This window comes from Chironomus tepperi, unplaced genomic scaffold (genome assembly GCF_022539635.2).
Source record: "Chironomus tepperi strain 1889 unplaced genomic scaffold, CSIRO-AGI_Ctep_v1 contig_474, whole genome shotgun sequence".
Taxonomy (NCBI): domain Eukaryota; kingdom Metazoa; phylum Arthropoda; class Insecta; order Diptera; family Chironomidae; genus Chironomus; species Chironomus tepperi.
The window spans coordinates 24,141-35,368 of NW_027226596.1; positions in this window are offsets into that span (position 1 = coordinate 24,141).

Consider the following 11,228-nt stretch of genomic DNA (forward strand, 5'->3'; position numbering starts at 1 on the left):
ACTATCAACTTCTCCTTAGAAATTGATGCCGGTATAAAAATGACCATCTCGTTGTCGATGCGTATTCTTGGAAATGGTTTGTCTGGACGATGCTCTGCATACTTATCTAGCTGATTGGAAAATAATTTGCCGGCCACTTCGATTCTTAAACAAAATCTTCCAGCATGTTTTTCATCAGAGTAAGCCTGAATGGTGCGAATTGTCTGGTATGCTTCTTCATCATATAGTTCAATCCTCTCAATTAGTTTCTCGACGAATGTAAAGCTATCGAACTTGTCTGTTATATATAGGAATTTTATCAAATCGTATGCCATCCTTACTAAAATAAAAATAAGTATTAATTATAATTGATTTTTTTTTTTTTTTTTAAGTTTTGCTAAGTCTAAGAAAATTAATTAAGTCGATACTAAGTTAAGGTTATAGAGGTATTTTTGCGATAGCAGTTGCAGGTCTTGTGACTATCGATTGCTTTTCAGCCAAATAAAGGTCTTGCAAATTTTTCCTTGTTCTTATATTTTTCTTTTCTAACACATTTTTTTCCGAGTAGAACTTCCACTTGTCTTACTTGCTCCTTAGACCCTGGCTTTATTTTTAATATTCTACCCAACCTCCAACTATCAGAAACAGTGGTATCTATTGTAACCACTACATCACCCTCTTTTAAGGGCTCAATTTTATCATTCCATTTCTCTCTTTCAAGAAGTGTAGGAAGATAGGACATTAGCCAGTTCTTCCACAGTATCTTAGTGAACTGCTTTATATCTTCCCAATTCTTAGTTATATGTCCCTTTTTATCATCTGAATAGGGTATTTGTTGAAAATTAGATCTAAGCATTAAAAAACAGTTAGGAGTGAGAAATTCATTATTCAAATCTTCCATGGGAGCCAACGCTAAAGGTCTATTATTCAACAGTCCAGCTACTTCTAATAATATAGCTCTAAGCGCAAAATCGTTGAGTAATTCTGTCCGAGTTCTAAGCATGTAAAGCATCTTTTTCATTGCAGTTTTAACTAATCTAATTAGACTCTCGACGGCCCCTTGCATATGAGGAGCACGGGCTGGCCCAAAGTCCCACTCAATAGGCTTATTAATTATGCCTCTGGCTTCAAGCTTTTTATTCCACAATTCTGTCTCATCTTTTATCCGATTATTGGCACCAACGAAATTGGTGCCATTGTCAGTTACTATTCTCTCAGGCGCTCCTCTAAGCATTATCGCACCTTGTAGTGCTAATAAGGTTGAATTTGAATCCAAATTTTCAATCAATTCTAAATGGATGGCGCGAGTGGTAAGACAAGAGTAAACAAATATATATCTCTTAGCTCGAACATTTCGGGTTACTTTAACCAAAACGGGCCCAGCAATATCTGCTATTGCATATTTAAAGGCACCCTTATAATATCCAAGCCTAACTGAGGGAATATCTCCCATTAGTGGTATCATTGGACGAGAATTGTATCTTTTGCAGAACGCACAATAATCTTTAATGGTTCTTTTAATAGTTACTCTTACATGCCTCACAAAAATCTCTCTTGAATTGATTCTCTACATTATGAACTAGCATGTGCTTATTATTTCGATGCAATTTTAGTATAATTAATTTAGTAAGCGCATGATCTTTCGGGAGTACTATAGGAAAAATGCGATCGTAGCCGAAATTCTCCCTATTATCCCTTGTGTCGCTAAGTCTAGACTTTACTCTAAGTACACCTTTGTCGTCTATCCATGGAAGACATTTATACAAGTAATGCCTTTTAGGCAATAATTTGTCTCTTTTAGGCATTTCAATTCTTCGTTAAAAGCCTCTTCTTGAGCCTGTTTGAACAAAAAATTTTCCATATGTTCTCGCATGAAATTTGAGGTCTTATACTTTTTAGTTTCCTGCTTTATTCGAAGTTCTAAGCTCTTTGCTTCATACACTAAGCCTTTATTCTTTGGATCGATCTTAATCACGTCTTTACAATTTTCTAAGCTCTTTCTTAAATCCTTTATTTTCTTAGCTTCTTTTAACTTAAAAAAATTGCCCAGCATATATTAGAGCAAGATGACTCTTTACTTTTCTAGGGTCAAACCTGTTTTCAATTTCGTATTCATTAGAATGGGAGTTTAATTGCTCATATATTGGCTCGAAATTAGGCCAATCTTTCTCGACAACGAAAAATTTTTGGAACAAACCAATCATTATCGTAAGTTATATTAGTCATTGATGTTTCTTTGGTTCCAAAATCGGCCGGCATGTATTCAGTCGGTATCCAATTCCAACTTTTTGTATCTGTTAAAGTTCTAATTAAGTCTATTCTATGCTTCATAAACACAGTTGGTTTTTTTGGATTATTTCTGATCCAGTCGTAAACAGCTGCATTATCTGTAAAATATCTGACTTCTTGAAACTGAATTTCATGTGACTCAATCGTGAATTTGACCATCTTACTAAGATTGGCTGAAGCTTGCAATTCTAATTCGGGAATCGTATGTTTATCTTTAGAAGAAATGGTAAAGGTCTTAGCGTAAATTAACCTTATACTTAGTTGCTTATTCTCTTTACATAGAAACCTAGCGTAAATAGCGCAGCAAAGCATATTCTTTCCAGCATCCCCGAACGCCCACAATTCTACCTTATCATATTTCTCATAGCAATAACATCTCGGGATGCTTACATTCTGTAAATTCTCTAAATAACTGAGATTTAATTTCCATTCATTTACTAACGACTCTGGGATCCTGTCATCCCAATTAAGATTTTCTATATGGGTTTTTCGATATAATAGTTTTACTTTTGAAGTTACGAACTGCAATAAACCCACGGGGTCATAAATAGACATTAAGATTCTTAATAGTTCACGTTTTGTTGGTAGTTCCTTCGTATTTCTAATTTCATTTCTAAGCTTAGATAAACTAAATGCTAAGGATAAAGTGTCCCTTTCAAAATCAATGTTATATCCAAGAAGTTTTTCTCTACTCTCTGTACTAATTACTTTATCCTCCTTTCCTGAGGACTCTTCGAACCTTTGCATAAGATTATTAATCAGCACCCTATTGTTGCTGTTGATTTTCAATAAGGAAAAACCTCCCGTTTCCAGCATCTCTCTAATTTCTACAAATGTTTTTTCAGCCACATCTTTATCACTAAAAGATTTAACAACATCGTCTACGTATGTTGAGTTTAGTACAATGTTAGCTGCTAAGTTCTTAGAATCAAAATGCTCGTGTGCTATTAAGTTTTTAACATATTGTGATATTGCCGGGGAACATTTTGCACCGAAAGGAAGTACTAACATTTTAAAAACCCTAATTTTATTCTCTCCTTTAAATCGAAATATAAATCTCAGCGAGTCAGTATCTTCATCCTCTAGTCTAATTTGATGGAACATCTCCTTAAGGTCGCCCTTAAGGAGATAAGGATGCTCAGACATCTGAAAATTAATCTTCAAAATATTGTTATAAAGATTTGGACCAGCCAGGAGCTCATCATTGAGTGATCTGCCATTCACCTTAGCGGCCATATCCCAAATCATTCGGGTTCTTTTCCCTTCGGGGCTAATGAAAAATATTGGAATATAGAATGTCTTTGTATTTATGATGTTAATTTCATTGTAATTTAGTTCCTTAGCGTAGTTTTTAGCTAAGAGATTTCTTATTTGCAATTCACACTCGTCAAATCTGTTGCTGGCTATTGCATTTTTTTCTACGACAAAATATCTTCTAAGTGCTAACAAGTAGGATTCGTGAGTTGGTAGAATAATTAATGGATTTCGCCACAAAAGGGGGCTATAAATTGATTTGATTCTTTATCTCTCCTTATCTTATTTGACATTATTTCCATCGCTTGCTTTTCTTCATAAACCTCACGCCCATTTGTTAATGGTAAAAAATTTTCCAATTCAAGTGCTTCTTCCTCTAACTTTTTAAATTCCTTAATTTCCTCGTTAGACAATTTGCAATAATTAATCAGATTGAACTCTGGAATGTTGATCAAATGATTCTTATCTAATTCTAAATAAGTAACTTCTAAAGGATATTGAGACTGCATGATATAGTCACCCAACTCGCACTTCACCCCAATAGGCATATGACTTTCTTGATTAGGAGCATAAACCATAGAACTTCTAAACATAAAAATATTATCTAACCCTATAATTCCCGAAATACCATCGTAATCGTCGAGCTCCAAATCTTTTAAATAAGGGTACTTTGTCTTAATTTCCTCGACTACTAATCTTTGTGAACTGACATTTAAGTCTTTTACGGTTCTGAAATAAAGGTCTCTAAAAACTTCCTCATTATGTGTCTTGAATGCTTTAATTTTTACGATTCTTGAGTTCTCTTCTTCACGTCTATGTTCTCCTGTCCATAACAATTTTAGCCCAAATTTAGGACCAGTTAAACCCAAAGTTTCAGCCAAACTTTCCTCTATTAAGGATGCTGTGCTTCCCGTATCCACTAAGAAAGCCGCATTTAACTTATTTTCCAATCTAAGAACGATTACCCCCAATAATACTCGTGAAGATTTAAAATTGTTGTATTCATCTCCTTGGTGATGATATATCATATCACGTGACTCTTCAGTTGTAATGTAAAATTGATCATCAGTTCCTGCAGCGTCATTCAGCAGCTCTACCTCTGACTCATCATCTTTGTTCGATGGTATAGCTTGTTGATTCATTATATGTAAAAGCTCTTCCTCTTCCTTAAGCAGGACTAAGTCTCTTTCTTCTTCATCTGAATTATGATTATAAATTGTACTCTTAACTTGCTTAGCTTTTCTTTTTAAGCAGTATAACGCATGATGATTTTCGGTACACCCTTCAACCGTACATTTAAGCTTTTCTTTATATGGACATGGCAAATGATTAGCTTGCCCGCATACGACACATCTATCATTAAGTCGTGCAAGTTCAGACACTGCATTTCCATTCATTTCCCATAAATTTCTACACTCATGCGTGGGGTGATAAGAATTCTTATGAAACCAGCATATTTTTCCGTCAAACTTTCTACCTTTATCTTTGCTTTCTTTACACTCAATCTTATAAACCCTTTGCCTTTCAGCTTTCATTCTTAGATCTAAATCAAACCCAGGTAATAAACTATTCTGAATCTTAGTTTCAATATTCGGAAGCTCTAATTCTAACACTTCAACAAAATGGGATAAAGTAATAGAAGTGCCACAAGATTCTTCTAATGACTGTTTTGTAATCCATTTGTTGTGCAAATAGATTGGCAGTTTTTCAGCAAGCGCATTTATGAAAATTTTGTTACAAGTAAACGAATACTCATTGTATGCTATGGCTAAATGATTGAAATTCACGACCTTATCTATGAATTCACTGAGCTTCTTATAATTTTCTGGTCTTATCTTAGCGTATGCTTGCAAGGCATTGGCTTCCTTATTTATGAATCCAATATTTTTAGATAATCTTGAATTTATCTTTTCAATAGCTAGGTCATATGTCCTTATATTCAATAAATTAGGACCTCCAATTTGTAAAACCTCTACATCTTTAATAGCCTTTTGAATTCTAATGACATTCTCATGCGGTAGGAAAAGGTCTTTTGTAGCTTGATAAGTCTCATAAAAGGTGGACCAAGCAACGTTATTGTTGGTTACTTCAGGAAGATCTCTAAGGGAAAGCTTTCGCATCATCTCTACAACTGACTCATTAACAGTATGTAGCATATTCGAGGGATTAGAATTAACTGTGTTTTGAAATCTGGTTGTATGGGAAGTAGAAGGAACATTAGGATATCTAGATGTAAACTGTTGTCTATGATTATAGTTTAAAGGGCTAGATGCATATATGCGATTGGGCTGTTGAGAATAATTAAGTCTATAATTTTGACTTCTAGCTGGATATCTATTAGAATGAACTCTAGGGTACTGTGAATGATTGTTTCTTGAATTAGACATTCTTAAATTGGTTCTTAAATTATGAGCATGACTTTGACCTTCATTTTCTCTCGCTGTCTGGTTGACTTCAGCATTTACATTTGTTCCTTCTCTCTCTTGGGTTATTATCACTATTGTCTATATTATCATTATTAATAACGTTACAGTCGACATTATTTAAACTAGCTCGGGATCTATTTTCATCGTTCGGAGCAACAATATTAGGCACTAAAACATTTTCTAAATTAGGAATTAGCACCGCTTGTTCAGGGGGGTCATCTGTATCAATCAAATTAATTCGGTTACTTTCACCCTCGTGAACAGAAATTCTCAAAGGTCTAGAAGTTTCACTTCTCATACGTGTATGTGTAGATACACTCGAGTGATAAGCACAAAGCCATACCAGATGACCATCTACAATTCGTCCTTCGTCCACTTGCAAACAATTATCATGGATCTTGGTTTGACAACCAAGTCCACAACAATTGATGAGCTTATTTCTAGAACTTCCAGCTCTAGAACATCTTGTACAAAACACAGACATTATTCGTAATTTATAAAGATTTGATGTATAAATCTTATATTTCTTATTGTGTAAAATTTGTATTAAGATACTACTGGATCTCAATCTTTAGGTTAAATTTGAAAACAAAGAACAATGAATAATACACTTTTTTAAGAGCCTTTTGCGTTAATGACTTAATATGATCTATTTGATTTATGGTTTTTCAAAACCCACAGAAAAGAGTTTTGAATGATTCGACTTTTCAATAGTCTTGCTAGATACTTAGACTTAGCTTATACTTTCAATAAATAAAGACTCACCAAATTTTCCTTATTTCTTAGTTCTTTATTAAATCTTCGAGTTTAGAAAATCCCTTATTTCTATGCCTTTAGTTTCCTTATCTCTTAGACATGCACTTATCTTTACTTATAATTCAAAACCTTAAAATTGTAAAAAAAATATCTTAATTTTAAATTCCTTAATATTTAATTCAATCTTCTTACTCTTTTTCTCTCAAGCCTAAGTTCCAGCACTTAAATCTTCTTTCTTCTCTTAAATTAAATTTAAAACTTTTCACTAATTTTAATCCTTTTGCCTTTTCAACAATTTCACCTTATCTGCCTTTTCAACAAATTCACCTTATCTGCCTTTTTTCAAGTTCGCAGCTTTTCTCCCTCTTTTTTCTTCTTCAATAAATTTTAACGAAAGATATTCAAAAAGTAAATGGCCGTTGTAAAAGAAAAAATTTCATTTTTCTTTTTACATATGAAAAATTTTTTTTACATATGAAAAATTTTTGTTGCGTGAAACGAACAAAAATGCAATAAAAGCAACAAAAATTTTTATCACACCTTGCTTTCTATGAGCAGTTAAAATAATCTGAGGTGCCGAGCCAACTTATAGCTAGTGTTATGTCAGCTTATAGCTATTGTTATTTATCTTTGTGCCTTTTGTAAGACTTGAATGATATCAAATTGCTTGGATCAGTCAATATTTCTGTCATGTTAGAACTACGTGATCTAAAATTAGTATTTAGGAAGAAGTTAAAAGTCAAATGAGCGATAAATCTCATCCGATCTCAATTCTATGCCGATAACAATGCGCTCAAGTCAACCATAAGTGACCAAATTTATACTAGCTTTTCTTCTTCCACAGTCTTATGATTGATGAAGGGTGGAATGTGAAATAATTTTCCTTTTTATGACTCCTGCCTGCAATCAAACGAAGAGGAACAATAAAAATTACCAACAGTGAATATCAAGGCTGCAAATAACAACAACAAATATTATTAATCCCAAAAATAGAGTAGGAAATGAGAATACGAACATTGAAAGTTAATCTATGAGATAGCACAATTTCACTGTATATTTTTGTTCGTTTTGAGCAGAAGTTAATTTCATGGTTGAGTAAATTGGTATCCCCCTCGAAAAAGGCATGAGCATTAATAAGCAAGAATAATGAGATGACTAAAGTGAGTTGCCGAATTAGAAAGGGAATACGCGACTTGCTACTTTTTAAAATAAAGATCTACTGAACAATTTCAAACCTTTTCCTAGAAATTGCAATAAACATTGGAATTCTAATTTAGTCTCGGCTGTGTGCTGGGTAAATGACATTTTTTCGGATACTTCTTTTCGATATTTGTCGATTGTCAGAATTGAGGCCCAAGCGAAAAACGGATGCGGCCTAAATGTTTGGCATCCAAATGGCTGCCAGAAATAGACGGCTTCTATTTGGTGTTAATAAAGGATGTTTAGAGCAGAGCTCGATATCGAGTTGAGTCGGATTGATTTTTTCAATCGACTTCCAGTCGACTCAAGTCAAATTCAAATGTTTCTACTTCGAGCTCTGATTTAGAGGAGCCCTGAAAGCTCCATGACAGAGTCTTCTTCACTTGTGTCGCTCGGGATATGACTTGGTTCTTTTTCTTCCTTTTAAAGATTTGAAAAAGTTTGATTGATTTTACAGTAAATCACAAACTGTTGTGGAAGTTTTGAGAATGGCCAGCGTAGGAGCTTTGCATGCTTCAAGGTACAATCATGATTATTTTTCATAATATCTCAATGTACAGATGTCTATTTTCAATTAGGTGGGTTGAATAGCTTGTTTGGTATCTTTTTATAGACTGACAAATTATCGTGCAAGTGCCTTAAGGGGATAAGGCTATTTAATGTTATTTATGGAGCTTGAGAAAGTAGTATTGTTGTTGAATATTGTTAATCTATTCTTAAATTCAAATTTTGCATTTTTGCTCATGCTACATAAATGGATTCAAAATTATTAATGATGATTTGGATGGAAAATCCAAAAATATTTGAATAGAATATGATATTATTTCCTCATGATACCTTCTTAATTCTTCACGACAACAATAGAATTAAGGCTTAAAAAAAGGATGAAAATATCTTCAACATAATTTTTTAGCGCAGTTTTGAAGAATAGACAGTTAATAAAACAGATTGTCTAACCGATCTGTCGTTCGGTCTGTTAACTAACATTAACAAAATTGCGCTTAAGTCACTCGATAGGAGCATGTAACTTCTTTTATCGAATCGTAACAATGAAAAATTGGGTCCTTATAAATTTCTCATACAAATCTTAAGATTGTACTGTAAATCTTGTTCCTATGCAAGTTGTAGATTGTATATTATAGTCAATAATATTTAAGTGCTACCATAGGAATCATTGTCTTCTTAATTGCTATATCCCAACACGCCAAAATCGTGTATATGTGCATGGGGATATAAAATTTATGACAGATAATAAAATACAAATTTTATCAAAAGAATGAACATTTACGCATAATATAAGCCATTAATTCATAAGTCGTTAAAAGTGAACATTATTTTCATATTTTTTGGTTCTTCCGACAACAATTCATCGTTGCATGAAAATTAATTTCGCCTCATATAAATTTATGTATTGTGTGTTTTGCCAATAATGGCATCCTCAACATCCCACATAATAACAGCACTCATTGGTGTTGAAATTTCAAAGCAATAAGAACGACCTACAAAACACTACTCCTTTATTCTGCTTTTTTTACGCCCTACTATCCATAAGCAGAACATAAAACTAATTTCGTAAATTTGCTTCTGCTTCTTCCTCTTCTTACACATACTTATCATCATTGTTGTAACCAAAGACATTAAAAATGTTAATTTGTGATAATAAAATGCTTTTGTTGAGGTTTTATTTTATTTTGAGACTTGGAAAGGATTCTTGGAAGTTGTTAAAATGCGGTGTGCATCAGCCACCCCTCCCCTTTGCGGGGGTAGCCAGACATGGATTTAGAAGAGGCCAGTCCATTTGCTAGAGTAATGGACCAAGTAATCATTTCTAAGTGTCCTTCTATTTCACAACAACTAGATTCCAAACAGTCTTGCAAATGAATATTCATACACAGTAGTTTCAGTCGTGTCACATATAAAGCACCAAACCCTTTTTCACCTAACATTTTGAACGTCGTTAGAGAACAACCTCTATTTACCATCATGAAAATGGATTAAGAAGCAAAGAAATAGATTTTTCATAGAAAAAAAATTGGCAAGAAGAAATGAAAGGTCATTAAGCAAGCTCTAGTAAGAACATTGGCAAATACTCTCACGTCATTAATTTCCATCCACTCTATCGATTTATATTCCCTTTGTTTCCTCCTTTCATAGCTTGTTCTTCTCATATTCCAAAATTAGACATTAATGGACCATGTAAAAGCTATAATATTCTCATTAAGTGTATTTTATTATGCTATGTCCTTCACATATAGAACTAATTAGTTATTGGAAGTGAATGCCAATGCACTCATGCAACACAATCGGATTATGTGACCTAAATTTTTTTATGTCTTTAATTAATTGGATTAGAATACGATTCCTTTTGTTTTAGGTAAATTTTGGGATGCTTGACTTTCGAATTCTTGAGTATGAATGAGAGAACTTGCCTTTATATGAAATTTAATTAAAATTCTCTATGGAAATACGAGTGGGTATCATGAGTTTTCCTGAGAAAATTAATTGTTCCTACATACATGATTCGTAACCACTCAATAAACTTATCATATTCCATTCTTGTCACTTGATAATATTATGGCTTCGTAATGATGATTATGATGAAAATAAGGATCCAAAATAATTCTTATTCTTCAATGCTTGTTGCTGAAAAAAGTCGATTGCTCATCAACTTTTCTGAATCTGCTTAATTCTTCTACTTTGATTGTTGATTACGGCAAGCTCAGTAATTAAGGATCGTGAAAAATCCGCAAATTGTGCGCTTATGAGATGTCAGAGGTTCGGTTGTTTTATGAGCCCAAAGGAGGTGAAGTAATTGGATGAAGTAATATGAATGAATTTTGATTGATTTCGGCTAGACTTGGGAAACTTTTGAAGACATTTAAATGGAATAAAATTTTACACATTTCCATATTAAGTTAATTAAATTTGTATGTGGGTAACATATGAAATTTGATGATATTTTAGGAAATTTGATTACTTGATGTAGTGTCTATGCTGAATATTGATTTATGGTATGGCATATATGACAGCAAGGCTCTTTAGAATAATTGAAACATTTACCTAAATTATTACAGTTGTGCTTAAGTATTGGGCTTGTCCAAGAACCGCAGGACCTGCATTTCATGCATTTTAGATGTGCAGACAATTTTCGACTGTACTTTATAGCTTCGTCCAAAACTTCTGGCCTGCAGTTTTGGATGAACCTTAGTCTAGATTATTTGTCTCTAAACCTAGATGGCTCATGTCTTGTAATCATTAGGGTCAGTTGTTCACATATTACGTTTCAGTCTCGGAATGTCTACTGTTTAAATAGAACTATCAGTT